At 41.7% G+C, this 26,775-nt stretch overlaps 1 pseudogene; it reads left to right on the forward strand.

The window, feature by feature from the left end:
• On the forward strand, window positions 1–26,167 carry LOC121327290 (annotated as a pseudogene).
• The last annotated feature ends 608 nt before the right edge of the window (window positions 26,168–26,775 follow it).

A 26,775-nucleotide genomic window follows, 5' to 3' on the forward strand; every position in this document is an offset into this window, starting at 1 on the left:
ATGTTAAGAGACAGCAGGTAAAAGTACGGGGCATTTTTGTATACAAGAGTATCAAATTATTATTATCCAGCCACCATTCTTAAATAGCAACTTTGATTTTGAGTGTTCTGAGATTGGAAAGCATTGCATTTGTTTTACCACTTATGTAGTATCATAGAAGGATAAAGTGTGGTGTAATTGGCAATGTTTTTCACAATAAATTCACTTTACAGATGATGCTGTGTCAAAAAAGAAATAAAAGCCCAGATAATTACTGCTTTTTGTCCATTCATTAAAATAGCTGAAACAATGAATGGAATAAGTGAACGGTGAAAAACAAAAACACTTACGCGTCTGTATATATATATATATTTTGTTATCAATTGACATTGTAGTTCATGCGGTATATTTCTAGTTCTGTATTGTTTTTTGTATTGATTTCGGCAGAGATTGAACTAGTGCCTTTTATTTATATTTCTTTATTTTTAATTTCAGACTTATTCATGGAATTGGACGGTCAGGCAATATCGCTGTGGATCAGCCTAAAGCTGCTGGGTGCAGCCGGCTCAGCAATCTCACCAATGCAGTAGTGCTCGACATTTTAAAGGCAGCAGGTAGAAGCTAAGTGGCTGACATGAAAGTGTGGTTTTTAATTGAACGCACACAATAATAAAACCAGATCTTTAGTATACTGTCCAGAAGGCAAATTAAAACCTGCTCCCTTGGTTTGTGATTTGTGATGCTCCCATTTTACAAACCATAATGGTACTTTTGACAACCTAACAATCATTACTCTTCACTTCCAGCTTATGGTGGCTCTGCAGGATTCTGTAGTCTGTGTGCTGTTAGCTATGCATTTCATAGGAGCTCATTTGTTGGTGCAGTTTTTAAGAAGTGTTGTAAAGGTATAATATATATATATATATATATATATATAAATATGATTAGGTATTATATCTAATCTATATAGATAGCATATATTATATATATATATATTATATACTATATATATAATATATATACATATATATATATATATATATAATATATATATATATATACTATATTTTCTACTGATATATATGATATAAATATATATATATATATTAATATATATATATATATATATATATATATATATATGTTATATATCTTTATATATTCCTATATATTATCTTAATTTTTTTCAGAGTATATAAATATATATATATATCATTACCCAGACTTTCCTTTATATATATATATATATATATATATATATATAGCTCTGAAAAAAATTAAGAGACCACTGCAAAATTATCAGTTTCTCTGGTTTTACTATTTATAGGTATGTGTTTGGGTAAAATGAACATTTTTGTTTTATTCTATAAACTACTGACAATATTTCTCCCAAATTCCAAATAAAAATATTGTCATTTAGAGCATTTATTTGCAGAAAATGACAACTGGTCAAAATAATAAAAAAAGATGCAGTGTTGTCAGACCTCGAATAATGCAAAGAAAATAAGTTCAGATTCATTTTTAAACAACACAATACTAATGTTTTAACTTAGGAAGAGTTCAGAAATCAATATTTGGTGGAATAACCCTGATTTTCAAGTACAGCTTTCATGCATCTTGGCATGCTCTCCACCAGTCTTTCACATTGATGTTGGGTGACTTTATGCCACTCCTGGCGCAAAAATTCAAGCAGCTCGGCTTTGTTTGATGGCTTGTGACCATCCATCTTCCTCTTGATCACATTCCAGAGGTTTTCAACGGGGTTCACGTCTGGAGATTGGGCTGGCCATGACAGGGTCTTGATTTGGTGGTCCTCCATCCACACCTTGATTGACCTGGCTGTGTGGCGTGGAGCATTGTCCTGCTGGAAAAAACAAGTTGGGGAACATTGTCAGAGCAGAAGGAAGCAAGTTTTCTTCCAGGACAACCTTGTACTTGGCTTGATTCATGCGCCCTTCACAAAGACAAATCTGCCCGATTCCAGCCTTGCTGAAGCACCCCCAGATGAGTCCAATTTTCAGCTTTGCCCAACACCTGGTCGTCTAACGGTTAGACAGAGACCTGGAGAGGCATACAAGCCACAGTGTCTCGCACCCACTGTGAAATGTGGTGGAGGATCGGTGATGATCTGGGGGTGCTTCAGCAAGGCTGGAATCGGGCAGCTTTGGCATGAATCAAGCCAAGTACAAGGTTGTCCTGGAAGAAAACTTGCTTCCTTCTGCTCTGACAATGTTCCCCAACTCTGAGGATTGGTTTATCCAGAAGGACAATGCTCCATGCCACACAGCCAGGTCAATCAAGGTGTGGATGGAGGACCACCAGATCAAGCCCCTGTCATGGCCAGCCCAATCTCCAGACCTGAACCCCATTGAATACCTCTGGAATGTGATCAAGAGGAAGATGGATGGTCACAAGCCATCAAACAAAGCCGAGCTGCTTGAATTTTTGCGCCAGGAGTGGCATAAAGTCACCCAACATCAATGTGAAAGACTGGTGGAGAGCATGCCAAGACGCATGAAAGCTGTGCTTGAAAATCAGGGTTATTCCACCAAATATTGATTTCTGAACTCTTCCTAAGTTAAAACATTAGTATTGTGTTGTTTAAAAATGAATTTGAACTTATTTTCTTTCCATTATTCGAGGTCTGACAACACTGCATCTTTTTTGTTATTTTGATCGGTTGTCATTTTCTGCAAATAAATGCTCTAAATGACAATATTTTTATTTGGAATTTGGGAGAAATGTTGTCAGTAGTTTATAGAATAAAACAAAAATGTTCATTTTACCCAAACACATACCTATAAATAGTAAAACCAGAGAAACTGATAATTTTGCAGTGGTCTCTTAATTTTTTCCAGAGCTATATATATATATATATATATATATATATATATATCCGATGAAAGCAACCGAATTAGTGACCAGAAAGGCTTGGTTTATTTTATTTTATTTTTAAATAAAAAATATATAAATGACAAATTAAAAAAAGGGCTGGTTTATGTATTTTTCTCCACATATAAACTGAAATTACTAAGACTAAAACAGGAGGTTGGTGAAGTTGTTTTCACGGTGTCCGTTCTGTTTCCAGCTGCTTTGTGGTTCCAATGGCCACTGGAATGAGTCTAACACTTTGCTTCCTAACAGTAAGACATAGAAGACCAAAAGCAAAGTACTTACTCTGGCCCAGGATTAACCAGAAGTCATGTTTTAAATCTATGATAACTGCAGGTAAGGTAGTGCTAGGTAGTCTTACAAAGCATCTTAATAAAATCTTTACACCCTCCTTTGTAATGTAAGGGCAAAGTATTAAAATATTTATATTTTATTTTGTTGATTCTATGAATCAAACGCTCAACTTGACATATAATTCTTTAAATATTGTGTTTAACTGGTACCATAAGCTTTTTGCCATGAGTTTTAACAAGTAAAAACACCCATGAATTTGAGGTGTTTACCTAACACAGCAAACCACAGCAACACGTGCTCATGTTCATAGATCTACCGCATTATTGTTTTGGTGGTTTGATATTTGCTGTGACTGTGCTTGCTTCATTCTCCCACCATTATGAAACCGTATACAAACAGATTAATTTCAGATCAAATCAGCAAGCCATTTACAAATTATAAGCCTCACAAGCTTTCACAAAGAAATGAAACAAACAGTATGTTACACTGTGCACGGACCTTGCGCACATAATTTCCATAAAATAGTAAGTAAAATGTTGATAAACCTTACTGTCAAACATAGTTGATTACAGTTAGCTAGAATAGTTGCAAGTTTGCGTGCAGTTAAATGCCCTGATCCAAGCAGAAACAGATCTTAAAAATCAGTTTCTATCTGCACAAACTTGGGAAGTGGACATTTTTCATACTCAGCCCCCTGCTGGGTTTTTTTGTGTTGTGCTGAAGTGCATGTTTTATTATCTTAGAAATAATGGGAGAAATCCTACTCAGTCTAGCAAAACATATAAATGTCAAATATATAAATGGGAGTGTAGCTCATGTAGTAGGGCATAAGAACGGGGTGTCTATATTTTTTCAGGGTTTGTACCAGTGATTGTGGAGAACCTGCTGGAAGGAGATGAGCTGCGGACAGATCTGCAGACTGTGGAGAGCAAGACAAAGGAGCTAGGCCCGGAGAACATTCTGTGTGTTCACTCCACCACCTCCTGCTTCTCTCTCAGGGTCCCTGACAGGTACTATGAGATAAGATTCCTATGGCAGGCTGGCGAGTGGATAGAGGCCCAGAAACAGTCTGCAGTTAAAAAAAAACTAATTTATTATAAATAAAACACAAAAATGAAAGGGCACAAGGGCCAGAACAAAGCAATTTAAACACAAAAAGACAAAAAGCAAAACTTACAAAAATAACAGTTTCCAGGCTGGGCAATGCCTTCACTGGATTCAAACTTTCCAAACAACCAAAAAACCAACCTGCTTCCTTAATGGGAAGCAGAGGCCTCCTTTTATGTCAGTTGGCTGGGTGCTGATTGATCGTTAAACTAATCATTCAACCCCAGCCACCTGAACACAATGAACCCAGGCAGGTAGGGGAATTTAACCCCATCCCTGCCAATTTATAAAGAGCAGAGCTGTGCTCTGCCACAAACCTCCCCCCATGTACAATGTACACCGGCCGCAATCAGCCAACCCTCCCCCCCCCCCCCCCCCCCCCCCCCCCCAGACAGGTCCCCGCTGTGTACCTCCGGGCCGCGGCTCCCTCTCGTGGCCGAGCTGCCGCCGTCGCCTGGGAGCCCTCCGGATTTTGATTTTCCTCTGGATCCTCGGGGTGATCTACCAGCACCGCGATGCGGAGCAGCAGGCAGCCCCAGGCGATGCGGAGCAGCAGGCGACCCCAGGCAATGCGGATGCGTCATCCCTGAGCCCAATCAGGCATCCTTGGGCCATAGCTCCTCCCCTCTGGGAGCAAGGCTCCTCCTCCTCCCTCTCGGGCTCTGGGAGCGGCGGCTCCCCCCCTCTCTGTGGCTCCTCCCTCTCTGGCTCTGGGAGCGGCGGCTCCTCCCCTCCCCCTCTCGGGCTCTGGGAGCGGCGGCTCCTCCTCCTCCTCCCTCTCTGGGCTCTGGGAGCGGCGGCTCCTCCTCCTCCTCCCTCTCGAGCTCTGGGAGCGGCGGCTCCTCCTCCTCCCTCTCTGGCTCTGGGAGCGGCTGCCTCTCCTCCTCCTCCTCCTCCTCCTCTCTGGGCTCTGGGAGCGGCGGCTCCTCCTCCTCCCTCTCGGGCTCTGGGAGCGGCGGCTCCTCCTCCTCCTCCTCCTCCTCCTCCTCCTCCCTACCTCTCAACAGCTTAGCGAGGGGCTCTTCCTAGACCCTCCGCCCTCCTCCTCCCTCTCGGGCTCTGGGAGCGGCGCCTCCTCCTCCTCCCTCTCGGGCTCTGGGAGCTTTCTTCTCGCGCCGGGAGGAGTAGAGGACGGATGTGAGGATCCTCGGAGCCTCCTCCTCCTCCCCTCCTCTCTCCGGCTCCTCCTCCTCCCTCTCGGGCTCTGGGAGCGGCGGCTCCTCCTCCTCCTCTCTCTCTGGGGGACGGCGCCTCCTCCTCCTCCTCCTCCTCACTGCTGGGAGCGCGGCCCTCCTCCTCCTCCCTCGCCACGCCTGAGGAGAGGAGGCTCCTCACTCCCGGCTCAGGACCGGAGGCTCCTCCTCCCATCGGAAGGAGGGAGGAAGGGAGGAGCCGAGACCTACCTATCGGGCTCTGAGCGGCGGCACCTCCTCTCGGGCTCTGGGAGGAGGCCCGAGACTCCTCCCCATCTCGAAGGAGGAGGAAGGCTCATCCTCCTCCGTCCGCTCTCGGGTCTCTTGGAGCGGCGGCTTCCTCATCCGCACTCCTCCTCCCTCGGGGCTCTGGGAGCGGGCGGCTCCTACTCCTCCTCCCTATCGGGCTTGGGAGCGGCGGCTCCTCCTCCTCCTCCTCCTCCTCCTTCTCCTCAGCAGCCCTCGTCGGGCTCTGGGAGGAGGGGAGAGCCTCCTCCTCCCTCTCTTGCTCTGGGAGCGGCGGCAGCTCCTCCTCCCCTCCTCCTCTGGCTCTGGGACGGCGCTCCTCCTCCTCCTCCCTCTCGGGCTCTGGGAGCGGCGGCTCCTCCTCCTCCCTCTCGGGCTCTGGGAGCGACAGCGAGGAGGACGGAGGGAGAGGGCTCGAGCGGGCTCCTCAGCTCTAACTCTCCAGGATTCTCGGCAGCTCCTCCCTCTCGGGCTCGACGGGACGACGGCAGCCTCCTCCTCCCTCTCGGCTCTGACGGCGGCTCCCTCCTCCTCCCTAGTTCTTCGGACGAGGGAAGCTCTCCTCCCTATCGGGACGGAGTCGGCAGAGGGCTCTGCGGGACCGAGCCAGCTCACCCTCGCTCGCTGGCTACAGGGCTCCTACTCCCTCTCTGGCTCTGGGAAGAGGCGGCCGCCTCGCCTCTGGAGGAGAGGGCGGACTGACTGGGAAGGACGGCTCTGTGGCCGTCCTCCTCACACCGGCCACACCAGTTTGCCGGTGGCACATCTGGGCAGGACCGCCAACGATGGTCTCTCCTTCCCTGGCAGGAACACCAGGGGAAGAGGCTGGCCGGGTCCTCCAGCAGTGGCTGCAGCAGCTTACATTTCTTCAGCTGCTGCTTGTCCTGCCTTTGCCGCTGTCTGCTCTTCTTTCCCATGTTAAAAAAAAAAAAAAAAACAGCGTGTTGATCCCAAAAATTCAAAAAATGCCTCAGGGTAAAAAAAAAATACTGCTCTGAGGTGGTCTAGGTGGCGCTATCCCACCCTGACACCAAATGTGGCAATAGAGGCCCAAGTCTGTAGCACATCTGGGCAAAACTAAAAAAAATGGCGCTATAAATAAACACAAAAGAGGCTGGCCGGCACAAGGGCCAAAACAAAGCAATGTTAAACACAAAAAGAAAGACAAAAAGCAAAACTTACAAAAAAAACAAAAAAAAAAAATAAAAATAAACACAAAAATGGCTGGGCAATGCCTTCACTGGATTCAAACTATTCAAAAAAACCAAACAACCAAAAAAACCAACCTGCTTCCTCAGCTCCCTCCTTCTTAATGGGAAGCAGAGGCCTCCTTTTATGTCAGGTGGCTGGGTGCTGATTGATTGTTAATTAAACTAATCATCTAATCAACCCCAGCCACCTGAACACAATGAACCCAGGCAGGTAGGGGAATTTAACCCCATCCCTGCCAATTTCTAAAGAGCAGAGCTGTGCTCTGCCACAATTCCCTTAACTTAGCTGTGTCTTTAGTGAGAGCAAGAGGTCCATTTCCTGGTGAAGATTTTGTACCATATCAATACTGCTGTTAGGTATTAAGATTAATAATCAGAAAATAGAATTTGACACAGGGTGTGACCTATCTATAGGTCATCATATATATCTCTAGATCTATAGGTCATCTATATATATATATATATATATATATATTAGATATCTATATATATCTATATATATTATATATATATATATAATATATACTAGGTACTGTGAAATGTTGTGACAATTCACAATTCAGGATATCAGGAGGTGCATATCTGTCTGTCTTTACTTGTGTGTAAGTGTCACAGAGACGGCCGAAGTGGGCGGCGTCAGAACGAGGAAGGAATGGAATACACAACAGACAGGATGAAATGAAATGATGATGGCGCCTGCTTGCGCCGTTTTATTGTAAATAAAAGGTTTAAACAAACAAACAGAAACAGGGCACGGCACTTTACGCCAAAATAAATAGACAAACAAAAACGGACTATACTTAACAAAACACGGTGCACGGACAGACACACTAACAAACACGGTGAGCAGATAAATACAATTATTGTGCTGGTCCCACCAGCAATTGATATTTTAACTCTCCTACTCTCTCTCCCGTTCTCCACTCACCAAACACCCAACCCCCAGTATGTGAAAATGTGCATCTATATATACTGTTTTGCTGGGATTCAATTACTAATTAATTATTCACTTGAATCCCAGCACGTGAATTAATTATGTGCAACCTCGTGCTCACATATTAACTACTTTAAATGTACGTGAAGTGATGTACAATCCCGTGCCTAAGTACAAATATACATTTTAAACACTTGTGTTACAGACCCGTTTATATCCCGTGTACCAATGACTATACACCAACATTAAACACAAAACATAACAGAAAATACACACAGGGGCGGGCGCTTTGTCACAGTAAGCTATAGAGAACCACTAATTTCTTCAGCTATACAGTATATGTGAAATTATTTTATTAAGCAGGCCTTCTCACAGGAGCAGTGCTATCCATGTTATCCATTGATCTGTAGCCTATTTTACCAGACTCACTGTACCTGTCTTAGCAGTCACCAGTGCCATTTTTTTTGGTTAAAATAAAAAATACAAATCATATCCCACCCAGTCTTTTTCCATTGGCAGACAATGGAAAGCTTTTGGGGTCTTGCTTATTAAAATGATCCAGGAATGCCAAACTATTGAGTAAGCATTTGGTCTGTGGTGTAAAGCTGGCTATAATATTGTCACACTTCCAGTTCTGCTTTTCATTTTATTTGCAGTGCATTGGTCTACTTCTTCATGCTAATGACAGCTTTCATTTTATATTTATGGTCATGACACGGTGGTAGATATATAGTAGTAGTACAATAGATCAACACAGTTATATCATAGCCCTTGTCTTGTTCAGCAGTTTTACATCGTCAACAATTCCTGTGGAGTTCAGTCCTCTAAATGCATGCACTTAATTCAGCAAAAATCTGTATTTTTTCCCCCGTAATTTATGTAAATATTTCAGAGAAAAACTTGTCTGGTTCTATCAAGACCAATTCCAAGTGTGAAGCCAGACTGATCAAGTCCTAACCTGTTCAGCATGTACTGTTATGATACAATGGGCCATATTTTCAAAGGGTTTGCTCCACTATTTAATTAACATATTTAACAAAAACTAAAATCAAGCAACTAACTACAGTATATTCCAAGTTCTGTTAAGCACTCTGAAGGTATTGTGTTTTTTATTTAGTAAAAATAGGAGACTGGAGTCAATGCTTTTGAAAATATGGCATATAGAATATACCATTTTGAAGTTAGAAAATTGTGTTTAAATGTATTTTCAGAATACTACACACACCCTTTTACAAAGCATTGAGGCACGCTATAAACAGGATGTGCATTTTATGCAATTTTATATTAGGATTGCCTGACTATAACAAGCGTGCATTTTATACTAAAACATGAATGTAGTATATACAGTATAAACACATTTTAAAGTGTGATTGCTCCTAATAAGTATTGTTCTTTGCAGTACCCCTCTTATTTAAGCATAACAAATGAGTGTGTTTTACAAGGGGGGGGGGCGTTTTGCTAGAAGTGCACATTTTATATGGGGTGCGTGTATTATACAGTACAGGCTGTGTGTATGTTTGTGACGGAAAGATGAGTTCTGGTGATGAATCTTCCTCCCGACCTGTGAGGGCGCTAAAGAACGGGAGGAGAAGTATCTGGAAGGGCTGGCCTGACAGTTCGTTTCCAGGTCAGGGAAGTAGGTCAGCCTGGAGGGAAGCGCGACTCTGTTGTAAGACCGTATTGATTTGAAAGGTAAACGAGAGGCAGCTGCAAGTAATAAGGCAGCTGCAACCGTTTATCTCGATATCATGCGGGATTACATATAGGGGCCAGGGTAACGCTGATCTTCTCCTTCGTTTGGGTTAAACGAGTGGAGAGAGAGAAGGACTGAGAGAGGAGCTCTCAGAGTGGATTGTGTTAGTGTTTTGTATTGTTGTGTCTGTCCGTGTAACTGTCTGTTTTTGTATTCAGCACTAGACAGTTAACGCACATCTCCGGAGCTGTCGAAAGGAGAGCACTATCCGGAGCACCACTGCACTGAGCACCTGCACGTTTTCGATCACCCAGGACTGGTGACCGTACCGTTGTTTTTATTCAGGACTGTGCCCTTGTTTTCATTATCCCCGTGCTTTACACATTGTTGTGTATTGCCGGGGATTTATTATTTTTGACGGTCGCCAGACCTGGAAAAGAGCAATAAAGCACTTATTCACTGAATCACTGTTGTCTGTTCATCACTCCTGCACCGCATCACCGCGACATCTGTTCCCCTTACCAACCACTTTGCCACACGTGGTGTCAGATCCGGGATGGACCGCAACGCACTGGCGGAGCTGCTGCAGGCACTGGAGATCAGACGGGATGCAGAGGAGAGACGGAGGGAGGCGCGCTATACGGCGCTCATTGAACGGGTAGGGCTGATCGTTGCTGCAGGAGCGACCCCTACCGGAACATCATTGATGTCGGCCCCGAAGGCACGGGCCATGAAAATGACGGTGGAGGATGATCCGGAGGCATTTTTGGTGGCGTTCGAGCGGCTGGCAACCGCGGCGGGATGGCCTCGGGAGTTCTGGGCAAGCCAGCTGGGACCTTGCCTGGTCGGGGAAGCGCAGGCAGCATACCAAGCCCTGAGCGACCAGTACGCCACTGACTATGACCTAGTCAAGCAGGCTATCCTCCGTCGTCTCAACATCACCGCGGAGACCCACCGGACGCGGTTCCACGAATACCGGAGAGCCCCGGAGACACGCCCCAGGGTGGTGGCACAGCGGTTGTGCGACCACATGGTCCATTGGCTGACCCCAGAGAAGAAGACCGCTCAACAAATGGGGGAAGCCATTGTGGTGGAACAATTCTGCCATGTGGTCGGCGCCGAAACTCAGGCGTGGGTACGGCGCCACAACCCTGACACCCTGGAGGAGGCGGTCAAATTGGCCGAAGATTTTGAAGACTCTGATGTCAGCCCGGGTCGGGATCCTGTCAGCCCCTGCCCTGCTCAGGAACCAACCTCTCCCTCCCTCTCCTCCAACACCACCACCATCACCCTCGGTCCCGGCACCCAGACCTCCCAGACCGCCGACCCCGTTGGGCCCCCTTGCCTCCCCCCCATGGAGACCGAGGATGGCCCCCAGCTGGGGTAGAGGTGTTGCCTCTGCCCCGTTGCCCTACCAGCAGCGGGACAGATATTTAACCTATGCCCCCTCTGTCCCTCCACTCTGTTTTAGGTGTAACCAGCCAGGACATAGGGCCAGGTCATGCCCCGCTGCTATGGAGTGTGACGTGGCTGCATGCAACTGGCTGCATGCAACTGGCTGCATGCAACGGTTGGGAGGGGCCCTGTCTGATTGACGTGGTTTTAGGGAATGTGAAAACCCACGCGTTAGTGGACACAGGGTGTGAGCAAACCTTGATCAGGACAGCTCTCTTGGGCGGTATGTCGTGGCGGCCACAAGGTCAGGTGGCCATCTCCTGTATCCATGGAGACACGGCGGCATACCCCACCCTAAAAGTATATTTATCGGTAGGACCGATAAAACGTCACCTTGTAGTCGGGGTGGCGGAAAGGTTGCCGCACCCAGTTATTCTGGGCCGAGACTGGCCAAAATTCAAAGAATTGGTGCAAATAATGGCAGTCTCAGCCACACATGTAAACGTGGCAGAAAAAGGGAAAAAGGAATGGATTGGTGATGTGTTTCCTTTTCATACTGAAATGTTTTCCCCTCTGTTCCATCCTAGAAAAACAAATAAGGAGAGACGGACCGCGAAATGGGAGGTAGCGTCTTTGAGACAAGGCTGGGGTCTGGTGGGAGAGTGCTGTAATGGTAACAAACGCCAGTCGAAGGGAGTGGGAACGCAGTGTGACCGAGAGAGCGAGGTTACTGGGCCGACTAGGGCAGAGGTTATTCCAGCCCCTCTCAATATACCGGACCCGTGGTACTCAAGCGCGGACCTAGTGTGGGGCCAAAAGAACGACCCGTCACTGGTGCACGCTTGGGGGCAGGTCCGGTCCATTGAAGGTAAGGATGTTGATGGCGCTGGGCCGCTAGTATATCCACATTTCAGTATAAAGGGGCAATTACTATATAGGGTAAACCTAGCCGCGGGCACAGGACAGCCTGTAACACAATTATTGGTTCCCCCGTCTTGTCGGACCGAGGTCATGAGGCTGGCGCATGATATCCCTTTTGCGGGGCACCTCGGAGCCGAGAAGACGAGGGAGCGAATATTGGCTCGATTCTATTGGCTCGGTCTTCATACTGATGTGTCGAAATATGTAGCCACATGCCCAGACTGCCAGCGAGTAGCGCCAGGTCGAGTGCGCCCCGCTCCTTTGGTCCCACTGCCGATTATTTCCACTCCTTTCGAGCGCATTGCAATGGACATAATGGGCCCTTTGCTACCTTCTGACTCTGGGTATACGCATATATTAGTAGTGGTGGATTATGCAACGCGATACCCAGAGGCAGTTCCATTGAGGTCCACTAGTGCAGCTGCAATAGCCACCGAGTTAGCGCAGATTATGGCTAGAGTAGGGATCCCCAAGGAGATTTTGACTGATCACGGAACCAATTTTTTGTCCAATACGTTACAGCAGGTGTACAAAATATTAAAAATACGTCCCATCAGGACGTCCGTTTATCATCCACAATCGGACGGTTTGGTTGAACGTTTTAATCAGACCTTAAAGTCGATGCTGAGGCGATTTGTAACACAGGAGCAGAAACATTGGGCATCGCTTCTTCCCTACCTCCTTTTTGCGGTGAGAGAAGTGCCGCAGAGTTCAACGGGGTTCTCCCCCTTTGAGCTCCTGTACGGCCGGCAGCCTCGCGGCATTCTCGACCTGCTGAGGGAGGGGTGGGAGGAGCACAAAGGCTCGTCTAAAAATGTAGTGAAGTATGTGCTCCTACTAAGAGATCGCCTGGATTTGGTCGGTCGTTTGGCCCAAGACAACCTCAGATCGGCTCAGCACCGACAACAGCAGCATTACAACAAAAATGCACGGATTCGAACCTTTCGACCAGGGGACAAGGTAATGCTGCTACTTCCCTCATCTGAATCGAAACTGTGTGCTAAATGGCAGGGGCCGTATGAGGTGATTCGGGCTATAGGGAAAGTGAATTATGAAATTAGACAGCCCGATCGCCGAAATGAACGTGAAATTTATCATGTCAATTTGTTAAAGCCCTGGCAGGCAAGGGAGGTCTTATTTATAGCCCCAGGCAATATGGAGGATGATTTAGGTCCCTGTCCAGAGACCCCGAGCACAAGAGCGATTTCTATGGGGGAACAATTGGTTCCGGATCAGCAAAGAGAGCTGCGTAAGCTTATTGAGGAGTTCAGCGATGTTTTTTCTGACGTGCCCGGCAGGACAAACTTAGTTGAATATGACATTATCTCTCCACCAGGTGTCACAGTGCGAGAGAGACCGTACCGGATCCCGGAAAGTCGACGAAGTGGCGTTCGCAAAGAGGTATGGGATATGCTCGAGCTTGGGGTGATTGAGCCTTCCAGGAGCGAGTGGTGCAGTCCGATCGTCATAGTGGCTAAGAAAGACGGCACCAACCGCTTCTGTGTGGATTTCAGAAAGGTGAACGCTATTGCTAAGTTCGATGCATACCCCATGCCTCGGGTCGACAAACTTTTAGACAGACTGGGAAAAGCGAGGTTTATTTCCACTCTGGACCTGACGAAGGGATACTGGCAAATCCCTTTAACCCGCAGCTCCAGAGAGAAAACCGCATTTTCAACACCAGAAGGGCTGTTCCACTTTAAAACCATGCCGTTTGGGCTACATGGTGCGCCCGCTGCCTTTCAGAGACTGATGGACCAGGTTTTACGCCCACATCATGAATATGCAGCAGCGTATATTGATGACGTGGTGATATACAGCTCCACCTGGCGAGAGCATTTGGCTAGGGTTGCAGCCGTTCTTCAGTCTCTAAGGGCAGCCCGGCTGACAGCTAACTTGAGGAAATGTGCGTTTGCCAAAACAGAGACTCAATATTTGGGATTTTTAATGGGGAATGGAAGGGTGAGACCTGTAGTCACCAAAATCCAGGCTTTGGTTGATGCAGCGATCCCCAAAACCAAGACTCAGGTGAGGTCACTACTGGGCTTAGCCGGTTATTACCGCCGCTTCATCCCCGAGTACGCCACAGTGGTTAACCCGTTAGTCGACCTCACCAAAAAGAGTGCTCCAAATTTAATTAAATGGTCAGCTGAGTGTCAGGGAGCGTTTGATACTATTAAGCGTACACTTTGCCAGGCCCCCACTCTTATCACACCGGATTTCACCAAGAGATTCATCCTCCACACCGACGCATCGGATGTAGGTTTGGGTGCAGTCTTGTCCCAAAAAGTAGCTGGAGTAGAACACCCGATATTATACCTCAGTAAAAAAATGTTACCTCGGGAACGCAACTACTCCGTAGTCGAAAAAGAGTGTTTGGCCATTAAATGGGCTACTCACTCTTTACGATACTACCTGCTGGGACACTCATTTGATCTGGTCACAGACCACGCCCCACTCAAGTGGTTAAGCACAATGAAGGACAGCAATGCCCGGATAACTCGGTGGTATCTGGCATTGCAGCCCTTCATGTACCACATGGTACACCGTGCGGGGAAAAACCACCAAAATACGGATTATTTTTCCCGGGAGCGGGGGAGTAAAGGGGAAGGTAGATTTAGCCGAGTGTTCCTTCGGCTCCACTCTGAGCGGTGGGATATGTGACGGAAAGACGAGTTCTGGTGATGAATCTTCCTCCCGACCTGTGAGGGCGCTAAAGAACGGGAGGAGAAGTATCTGGAAGGGCTGGCCTGACAGTTCGTTTCCGGGTCAGGGAAGTGGGTCAGCCTGGAGGGAAGCGCGACTCTGTTGTAAGACCGTATTGATTTGAAAGGTAAACGAGAGGCAGCTGCAAGTAATAAGGCAGCTGCAACCGTTTATCTCGATATCATGCGGGATTACATATAGGGGCCAGGGTAACACTGATCTTCTCCTTCGTTTGGGTTAAACGAGTGGAGAGAGAGAAGGACTGAGAGAGGAGCTCTCAGAGTGGATTGTGTTCGTGTTTTGTATTGTTGTGTCTGTCCGTGTAACTGTCTGTTTTTGTATTCAGCACTAGACAGTTAACGCACATCTCCGGAGCTGTCGAAAGGAGAGCACTATCCGGAGCACCACTGCACTGAGCACCTGCACGTTTTCGATCACCCAGGACTGGTGACCGTACCGTTGTTTTTGTTCAGGACTGTGCCCTTGTTTTCATTATCCCCGTGCTTTACACATTGTTGTGTATTGCCGGGGATTTATTATTTTTGACGGTCGCCAGACCTGGAAAAGAGCAATAAAGCACTTATTCACTGAATCACTGTTGTCTGTTCATCACTCCTGCACTGCATCACTGCGACATCTGTTCCCCTTACCAACCACTTTGCCACAATGTTATATGAGGGTATGTGTATTTTACAGTACAGTGTGTGTGTTGTATGAGGGTGTGTGTATTGTACAGTACAGGGGTGCTTGTTATACTAGGGATCTTAAATGAAAATGCTCAGTTAAACAAAGAGGGTGCTAGCTGAAATGTTTGGTTATTTGACTTTTTCATAATTTTACCTTAGAATTGTTTTTGAACATTTTGAATTCTGGGTATTGTAGTTTATACTATTGTACTGTATTACATAATATGTTTTGTAGGAACAAAAGGGCAAGTATCTAAGTCCCAATTAAGGTGTGATTGTCTACTATTTCAATCACAAATGTACAAGCTCGGACACAATATATGTTCTGATATATAAAACGCGAATATAACAGACTAAGAATAGTCTTTTATGTGATTTTATTAGGAGCAAAAATAATAAAAGATAAATTAGTTGAAAAAAAGAAAAAGGTAAATGTCTTTTACAGAAAGTCCACAGCTGTACAGTACTTTAATTGTCTATCTTAAGCTTCTCATCCAAAAAACCTAAAGCTATCAGCTTAACAACTGAAGTGTGCAGAGATGTCAGTTTCTAATACTCACAAAGTCTCTTTACAATGTGAGGACTACCAAACCTTCTGATAGGATGTATGCATGCATTCCACACATAGCATTGAACAGTGCAGGTTGGATAAACCCGCAGGTAGAATCATCTGTTGGTAGATTAAGTAATGTACATGCAGTACCTTGACAGTCTTTTAAAAAGAAGATTCTGTGACAGCATAAAGGACAATTCAACATTATGAGGCCCATCACAGACTTCAACACAAATTACTGAGCCTCATCTTACCCCTGTCACTGAAAGTAACCATACTTATTATGACCTCAGGCCAAAATGTTAAGTGCTAATGGGTAACTTTGTACAAATCACAAGAGTGTAGTTGTTTGTGCTGTGAGTTTTACTCTGTAAATCGAGCAGTATGTACACCCCATCAAAACCCATAATCTGCTGTTACAGTCTAGGTTATTATTGTTACCTTTTTCTAAACAGATCTGTATTTATATTGCAAATGCATGCCTGTGGTATTAGAAACATTTTATATGAAGTGGACCAAAATTCAGAAAGTTAGTGGTTTGAGATACTGTAAGTGTTAGGGTTTATGAGAAACTGATTTAAATCAACTGATTCACCTCTTTATCTTCATTTTCTATATAAAGAACAGTAAAAGCAAATGGGTTTGTTTTGTGTATTTAAATTAAACCTTATTGTAGCCTATAACTTACGATTTTGTGAATCTTTGAAAAACAATAACTTTTTAACCCATTTTGATAGCTGCTGCTTGAAGTTATGTTTGGTCAATTCCAGTAGAGGTTTTTATTCTAGGAAAATAACTAGGAAACAATTCTCTGTTCCTTTAGGGTGTTCGGGTTGGAGGAATAGATGCATTCATCCAAAGCCTCGACAAAAGCTTCATGGTTCCAGTAGGTGGCGCCATTATTGCTGGTTTTAATTAATCCTTCATACAGGAAATCAGCAGGATGTACCCAGGTAAGGGCATAGTCTTATATTAGGCAAGACATTTCACAAATTTATTTTACTGGTTCCTTTTTTTTTTTTTTTTTTTTGACTTAACAACAAGCTTAGAAGTACAAAGGTATTGTTATCTTTAAAATGCTCTTAAACAAATTGAAACTGAAATGATCGACTCAGAATCATTAACCAACCATAATAAATTGTTAACTTGTTAGTAGGCTAATTAAGTTAAATTAATCTCTTGCTGCAAACGGAACTATAGGTTCCTGAGTATGGGGTATAGCATGGTGTTTTCAATAATTATTTTTCACAGAATAATAATAATAATAATAATAATAATAATAATAATAATAATAATAATAATAATAATAATAATAATAATAAAATTCACCAGAATATGGCAATTTAGTCTCACTATGACAATTTAGTCTTATTTTCACTAACTTGGAGAAACTAGAATACAGAAACAATAAGTTCTATAACAACATTGCTACATTCTAAGAAAGTCAAGCGTTGTAAAGGTGTACATGCATTTAATGTCCTCTTACTTTACTTCTATGAGTAACACTACCCATATTTAAGCATACTAAAAGTGGAGCATGTTATTATAATGAATATATTGCCACTCTATACTTGCACGGTAATGTAAATAAATGTAATGCAAATGCAAAATCTAAGCCGTCAGGTACTTCTTGCAGTAAAACAAAACAAGCCTGTAAAGCAGAGATTTACATTGATTTTGTTATCTTTAGGTCGAGCATCAGCTTTCCCCTCGCTGGATGTTCTCATCACACTTCTCTCCGTGGGAGAAATGGCTACAAGCAGCTTCTAAAGGAACAAATGGTAATGGCATGAAAATAATTGGGCTGACAAGAGGATTAAGTAACTACCATTTGTAGGTCAAGGGGCAGTGACCTTTCACCTCTGTTGCCTTTCAGTACTTGCCAGGATGAGCTGAACATGGGTGGAACATTTATCGTAATTAAAATTTGTTGTATTTAAATCAATACTGGCAATTAAAAATGCAGCTCTGTCCCTGAATTGCATTGACAGCATTGTCTCATTCTAAAGAGCTCTTGAAAGAAATAGCAGCATCAGCAAGAGACAGATTACATTTACGTACGGGAAGATAAGGACTCCCTGGTTCCATTTGTAGTCTGGAGGTCAATCCAATGTCTATATGTAATGCAAATTGACCTAACATAACAGTAGTTTGAAAGCACACCCTTAATACTCCAGCTCTGGTATCAATGACACTAAGTGTCACTCTGTAATGTGTTGATTCAGTTTGCTGTGCTGGCTAGAAGTTTGTGGTGTAAAGTTTTTCTTACGAGGAAAATGTATTTGCTTTGGAACACTTGCACAAGGATAGCATGGTCTTTGTTAGCCTGGCAAGCAAGGCATTATAGTAACCTAACCATAAGGTCACAAAAACACATGTCTGGGTTTCAGCAGCAGCTGTGTCCTGGTGTGAGGGCATCCTGGCACAATATTGTAAAGAGGGAAAAAAAGGGATGGCACTCAAATGTGGGTGTAAAAATTAAGCCATTCTCCCTCTGCAATGGCATTGTATTGTAAAGATGCAAAAGTGTACCTTATGAATTTGTGAAAAAGGCTACTGGTATGCAGCATTTGCTGTCACGGGGACAACACAATGACATGGAAATGCTTTACAGCACTGGCACAGTTAAGCCTTGTACTGGAGAGAAGAAAGCCATGGAACATTAATGTCATTAGATGCTAATAGGTGGGAAGAGGTGTAGACAAATTGGTTTCTGCATCCCTTCAGTTTTAAAAAAACATATTTACATTTTATTTTGATGGAAATTGACAGAACTGATATCAAATCAGTTGAGTCAATTGAGTTCCTGATGCAGAAATGGATAAGGCATGTGATAGTCAAGCCCATACCAACTTCCTAATCTCACACTTAAAAATATACTGCCTTGAAATGACTGGATACAAAGATATATGTTCCTCAGGGTGTTACAGGTGTACACGTTTTTCGGGTATATTGCAGTACGCCATGGTAAAAGCATAGCCAAGTGTAGTGAAGCATTGTAAAAGCACAGAGGAACCATGACAAAGAGCAAGTGGGCATGGTAATAACTTCTGGTAAAGCATTTTAAAACAGCATGACAATACTGTACATGTTAAAAACACAGTCATCTGCAAAATTACCCTGCAAACGTACACTAGTAAAATACAATATTATCCCACTTTGACAAATCTGCACAGTACAGTACTTGGATCACTTTGCATTAAAAGCATAGACAGATTCAATTTTAGTTATATAAAACTTGTATTTCTAGGAAATGTTGTGCATTTCTGTCTTTGAAACTCAATAAGCAGGTAGTGAAATTGGAATCATCTCCAGGGACTCTGAGTCAGTTATTATCGATTTGTGAAGCTAGAGACATTGTTATCCCTCAAAGTGGGCCTGTAGTAATTCAGAGGTAGGAAAGTTTGAAAGTTGATGCCTGTCCCTTTAACCTGTACAGCAGTGTAATTTAATGAGCTCCAGTGGAGTTAATGGGCTGCATAGAGAGTGGTGTCCTAGTGGTAATAGTTGAGGCGATTGTTGCAGGAAGCTGGAGTCCGATCGGGTAGAAATCTGTGTGTTATGAGATTAGAACTAGCCATCAGTGAATCATTTGTGCTTTATAATGAAACAGAGAAATAGTAATGTATATTTTAGCAGAGTTTGGAGGCGCACGCTATACAGTAGTGAAGACATTTGATTATGGTACTTTGTAACCTGTTTGCTGCTATGGGAAATTAATGCCCCTGGTGCCCCACTGTCAGATTGCATCTAAACAACATTCTGTTAGTCTTTAAGTATTTTTTACAAAAAAACAGGCAGTGAAATTCATCCTGCCACCACCGTAAAATCAACATTCGAGATATCAGTAACATAATAAATTGATCACCATGACCTACATACACTGTGCACATGTTAAAATATAAAGTTGACTGTGACAGGGTGCAGCCTATCTTTGTGTTTTTGTGGTGTTTAGAGTGGATGTGAGTCTGCTGTGTGGATCTGAGTGAATGAGTTTGTGTGAGGAATGTGTGAAAGGTGCTGCAGCTGATGAGGTGCGAATTGTCCAATTAGCTGCAGCACCTGTATAAAAGGGAGTGGTTGGGAGTGATAGTTGGTGAGTGTTTGTGAGAATGAGAGGCTAGGCTAGGCTAGGCTAGGCTAGGCTAGGCTAGGCTAGGCTAGGCTAGGCTAGGCTAGGCTAGGCGTGTTTTTGCCAGTTGTTTATTAGCTCTTGCTTAGACTGTTTTGTGTCTTTATTTGGCCACCGTGCCCTTTTGTTTTGTTTGGTAATCATTATTTAATTAAAAGTATTTTATTTGCTGCACTTTCCGTCTCTGAGTTTCCTCACTTTGGCTACCCTGTCACATTGACATACTGTCTAATATTCTCAAAAACCATGTCCAAACCAAGTTTCATCACAATTAAATAAATGCTTTTCTAGATTTGAATACAATGAGTGTGACATATGGACAAACAGACATGTAACTGGACTGAAAAGACAGCCTCCATGCACCCCAGAGTATGTTAACTTCTTCCTGTATGTATAACTTGAGCATTTCAACAAGTGGTTCTCCAGAGATCTATGTAAAAAAGGTAAGAGTGGCGAACACAGTATGTCCGATCAACAGACACTGTCTATTACCCCCCATATTCAAATACAATCAATAAACTGCAAATAAATGTCATTAGCAAGTTTCATCACAAGTGGTCAATGGATTTTGTAGATAACCTAGTTGAAAAAATGTAGTGTGACATAGCTATACACATGCTTCCACTAATTGTACATACAATATAACCTTAAAATGTTGAAAAAAATTAGACATTTATAATGAAAAATATTAATCTAATATTTTTCTACAGTATTCTGTGTGCAGCCTTATACCCAAGTGTATCAGTAAGTACTTTTAGTGATCTTAATGGTGCACTATTCATTTTCAGTCCTTCCTGTACTTAAAGAGTAAGGAGCAGGGATCCAAAAAATTTAACATTTCACACCCCCACATGCTGCTACAACTGTTTAATTAACGTACCTGTATTTTTTTCTTTTCATTGTTAACATCCTTACAACTTTGTACACTTTTAACTTTATAGTCTGTTTCAAAGCTCTTTCAATATGTCCACTCTAGTGCACTGGGGTTTGAAATCTGTCGCACCATAGTAATATATCAATCTGTTTGTACTAGTGATGGGCACCAATATCGATATTTTTATATGATATTGTTCGATATCGCTAATATTTTCCATATAGCGATATTGTGGGATTTAAAAAAACATAATTCTTGTATGCTCGCGGATACTGCCAAAAATACAAACACTGTATAATCAAGTTTATTTTATATTGAGATACAATAAACCCTATACATACCAATCATTGTAAGTCTCGCAGGCAAAGAAACACCATGCACCAGTATTACTGAATCATTTTATTCCATTGATTGTCATTTAGGTACCAAATGCCATTTGAATGCTGCATTAAGTTTGGCACAATTGGCCGTCCAGAAAGTGTTGAGCTGAAGTTTACATTATTTCATGATATGCGCATGCGCCGGCGTTTCATTGAATTTTGTCCATGTGAATACTTACATTATTATTAATTTATTCATCACTGGTTTAAATGTAAACTTTCGGTATGATAAACGAGATGTACTTTTTACACTGTGTGATTACATTTTTCTTGTTTTGGAAGACTTCAATATTATCGATACCGATATCAAAGTACATGCATAACATCAATATGACATTTTCATATCGTTCCCCCATTACTAGTTTGTACCATTGAATCACAAAGAAATGATGATGCAGGGCTCCAGACTGCGACTAAAGTGGTTGCAAATGTGACAACAAAAAAGTTGTGACAACTGTTTTTTGGGGGTTAGGCACAAAAATGCTGCCTCTCCCTTTAAAAGCATGTGTCAGAATTTGTGAATGCGGCAGGACGTTGGTCTATATATATATATATATATATATATATAATATATATATATATATATATATATATATTATGTACATATCACATGTTCAAGATTACTGACGTCACGTTGCCATTGGTAACAATGGCTTTATTTTTACGAAAATGCTTGTATTTTTTTTGCATTATTTGTGGTCCTGATAAAAGCCAGGACTCTTTCGGTCAAATGACGGTTTGGTGGATGTACATGTAGGAATACCTTTGTACAAAACAAAATTTTTGTCAGGAATTTTCGACATTGTAAAACTGTAACATGTTTCATAAAAAAACAAACAATTTTTTTGCCTGTTCCAAACTTGCCGGTTTAACAAATAACACCGTGTATCAATTTTTTTTTTTTTTTTTTTGGGTAGTAAGTGTTATTTCCTAATTGCTTATGCCTCAAAAGTATAGAAAATGGCTATTATTCCCCACAAACTTTGCTTTTGTGACCAGGACAGTGATGTTTCAAAATATCACTATTTCCAATGGGAAAACGGGCAAATGTGTGTCTTTTCGTTCACATAAAGTCAGAAAAAAACAACATATGAATCCAAATTAACATGTATTTATACTAAAGTAATACAAAAATGACTACAAAAGATTTAGAAGTGAGTAGTTTTTCGAGATTTACAATTATACTGTATTTAAAATCACTAAATTTAGATTTCAGATTGTGCTAATGAAAATATCTAAAATACATGACAATGCTGTGGCGTATTTAATGTCGTAAATATAGCAGAACGAACTCACTGCAATTTAAACTTGTTTTTTACTAAAAAATAAATGGTAACATGTAATCATAAGAGATGTCTGGATTACATGGTGTCAGATCAGTACTTCACTAACACTGAGCATGCAAGCTGCAACATATTGTTTCCCATATTACAGTTGTACACAATTAAAGGTGCCATCACCTAATCCCTACACAACACTTTAAATATGCAAAATATTTAAAATATAAACATGCTGAGTTCATTGCAGTCATCAGCTGCATAAATTAACCATTCAGCAGAATGAGGCAAGAAACAAATGCTTATAGACAACAAATCTGATTGTAATGGGGTAGGTCTCAATTTTACAACAGTAGTTTAAGATTGAACATAGTTACTGGTACACCTGGTGGTCCTTGCTGGAAACACTGGTACTGGAGATGAAAAGGCTGAAAACCACTGCTCTAGATCACTGCAGGAGAAGCAATTTAAAGAAAGAAAGAAACATAGCTAGTGCTCTGGCTTTTCTGTTGCGTACCGCACAATGTGGGCAATGATCCTTACACTGTCAGTGCACTAGAGCAAACATTTTGAAAAGAGCTGTGTAAAAGTGTAAAAAGTTGTCAGGATGTTAACAATGCAAATAAAAAATAAAGGTACATTATTTAAACAACATTATATTTCTCAGAACCCTGCTACTTACTCTTTAAAGGAGATGTACTTATTATTATTATTTTTTTTTTTAATAAAGAACTCAAATCTAGTACTTACTGTATGCTTAAAATATTATGTCAAAATCTAGATATATTTCACTGGTATATTAATAATCTCTCTGTGTAAGTTGAGAGATGGGCAGTAGAAAGTGTTTCGGATTTTAAACTTTGACTACCAACCTGCTTGTGGCACTGCATTCTTAGGTGTACAAGCATTATTTCGTTTTAAAACCATACAGCATCTACACTATGTTTGAAGCATTTTCTATTTAAATTACATTTAAAATAGAAAATGGTCTGCTGACCACCCCTTCTGTTTTTTTTTTGTTTTTTGTTTTTTTTTACTGCATCAACATCTTTAAAATTGTCTCTGAATAGCGCATGCACTTATTTACACTTTATCTAATCATCTGTTTTGCCTTTTGCCTCCAGTAGTAGGGTTATAGCCCAAGAGCAAAACATGTGAAATGACAGGGCAAACTTTCTGGGAGGATTAAACCGTTATAACAGAATAACACTGTTGAAAAACAATTTAGTTGTCAGATAGAGCAGTTAAATTCATTTTTTCATCTGTATGTTTATATGTATGTTTCTGGTAGAAAATTCTTAGCCAGTTCTAATTTTCACATCATCGTATCATGTTTAAATGAATAGGACAAATTCATACCATTTGATGAACTGAATTATTTGCAACTTTAACTTTGTGCCTGAAATGGAAATAACCCAGAAGGGTAGAGCTGTGTAATTTGAAATGTCTTCATAGCACTGCATTTTGGAAAGAAAATTACTGTAGTGCTACTGTATATTTTAGAAAATCAATGTTTTGTTTCTAGGAAATGTATACCAACCTGGCTGAAAAAGTGAAGAAACTAGCAGAAGCTCTCGGAGAAAGGCTGTTGGAAACATCTCACAATCCAATATCTTTGGGCAAGTTGTTACACTGTTGAGCTAAGACTAAACAGTGTCAAAATGTAGAGAGAAATTGAATTTCTTTTTATCCACCGGCTGTTCTGGCGTAAGCAGTAAGCTTCAGATTAATCAAGAAATGTTTTATATTGACTATACAGTATTAAAAACACCACTATTTAGTTGCAAACAAAAGGCCAGGAAGTGACTATCTATGCCTGACACTTTTAAAAAGTGCTGAAAATGAGTAGTAACCTGTAGGGTTTTCCCAGCCTTTTATGAGCTTTATTACACTACTACTGTACTCATTTCATTGTCTCACCTTTAATCTGTCATCTTATAAATGCCTGTTCATCTGAACACTGTTTAGCCACCCTCTGCTCCAAGGATGACAAAATCCACTTCTCCCCACATTTTCTTTGACCTTTTATTTGCCCATCAATTTATACCTGTCTGTTTAACTTTGTTCACCCTTTAAAACATATTTCTATACAGTACTACAATATAGTAAGTACAAATGTAGCCTCACATGTACTATAGCCTGTTCATATTACCACCAGCCCACACCCCTAACGACACGGCCATCCAAATGACTATTGCACTTTCACAGAGCTTACAATGCAAACATGAAACAATGTACAAGATTCTTTTGCATGACATAGAATATATTGTTCATTGTTTTCAGCCATGTCTCTAGGTAACCTTGAGAAGCACAACAACAAAGCTGTGATACAGCTGGGATCCATGCTGTTTACCAGACAAGTGTCAGCAGCGAGGTAAGCTTCAGTGCTGACAAGAGCACAGGCAGTGAGAAGAGCAATGGCCTGTTATCAATAATGATGTCATTTGGGTCAATTACTGTATTAGAATCAATACCAGCGGTAGGTCAATCCCTTTGTTCCTAGTTACAGTGCTCCCCTTTATACCACAGTTACAAGACTGTACTATTTGTGTTCTGACTTAAAACAAGGATAAAAGTACTATACTAGTCTAATGGCATTCTGAGGGAAATGGGTGTCACGACTATGTTGTCTTATGTGGTAGCTGGTTCTGCAGTATAAAGGTTCATCTTATAAACAGGTACTTTTACTGTTATCACAATGTGGAGTGTGACAGACAGATGGATGGAAAAGTACATATTGTGAATGAGGTTCCCCCAAAATCAGGTTTAATGAAGCTTTCATGTATGTTTGTTACCAATATTAACACATATTTGAATTTCTGATTTAGTCTGTTGCAATACACTTAGTAGATTCCCAACATGCATATATATATATATATATATATATATATATATATATATATATATATATATATATATATATATAATATAGATATATATATATATATATATATATATATATATATATATATATATATATATATATAGTAGATATAGATATAGATATAGATAGATAGATAGATAGATATACTTAAGCAACAGTCATCACTGGGGATAAATGGGGGTCGTATCAACAGCTTTAATACATTTGCTGTTTATTGCCTAATAGGCTTAATACAAATAGAAAGCAGATGATAGCTTGTCCTCGCTTGATTTCTGCATGACTGTGTGATGTGCCAGTGGATAACATAATCAGACAGCAATTTCCAAAGGCCTACACAGTTGCCAAGACATATACAATATCCCTTACACTCTGCTTTTTATAGTCTTGCTGTAGTTATGGGTAATAAATGCTTGATTTGACAAAAATATAAACATTGGATTTGGTATGTTGGGGGTAATAGAGGGTTTCAAACTAACAGAAATGGTTTACAGAACAGATGCCTCCATTTAACCTGACATTCTTTCTTAATATCGCATAGAATGTCCTAAACAAGTTCCTTTGTGATTTGAGTAGGTACTGCTCTATAAATATTACAAGCTGGCTTTGTGTTTCAGGGTGGTTCCACTTGGAACTGAACAAACTGTGAGTGGTTACACTTTCAAAGGCTTTATGTCTTACATTAATGAGTACCCATATCCTTACCTCAATGCTGGAATCAACATCGGAATCACCAAATAGGATGTGGACCTGTGCATCAAAAGACTGGACAAGTGCCTTATGACCTTCAAGAGAGAAATAAGGGTGGCCTGAGCGATGAACTGGAACCTGAGTCTGGGAATGCAGCTGCAGCCAGTGAGGAAGTCATCAGTGTGTTAGCAGAGAGGGAGCATACCTTGGACTGAAGAAGTTATGATCTGTATCTATCTATCTATCTATCTATCTATCTATCTATCTATCTATCTATCTATCTATCTATCTATCTATCTATCTATCTATCTATCTATCTATCTATCTATCTATCTATCTATCTATCTATCTATCTATCTATCTATGAGAGTAATTGATGGACTTCCGTGAGTTACAGGAAAATAATTCCATCTAGGGTTTCTGTGGCGTCATAAATTATGAGACAGAAGGTCAAGTAATTTATAAACTGTCACAGAAACCTGAGATGGAATTGTTTTCCTATAACTCACTGAAGAGGCCCATTTATTATTTGTATAATACATTTATACCCTTGTGAGGCTAATATCAAAGAATTTTTTTTTTTTTTTAGTATTTCAGTGCTGTACAGACGTTCTATGTCGTTATCCGTTTCTCTGAGATACGAAGGTACCAAATTTACATCTTTTTTTTTTTTTAAGTATTCTCATTTTTTTGACCATTAAAGAACATTTCTGCATGGTGGGTGTTGTCGA

This window comes from Polyodon spathula, chromosome 1 (assembly GCF_017654505.1).
Source record: "Polyodon spathula isolate WHYD16114869_AA chromosome 1, ASM1765450v1, whole genome shotgun sequence".
In the NCBI taxonomy this organism is placed as follows: Eukaryota; Metazoa; Chordata; class Actinopteri; order Acipenseriformes; family Polyodontidae; genus Polyodon; species Polyodon spathula.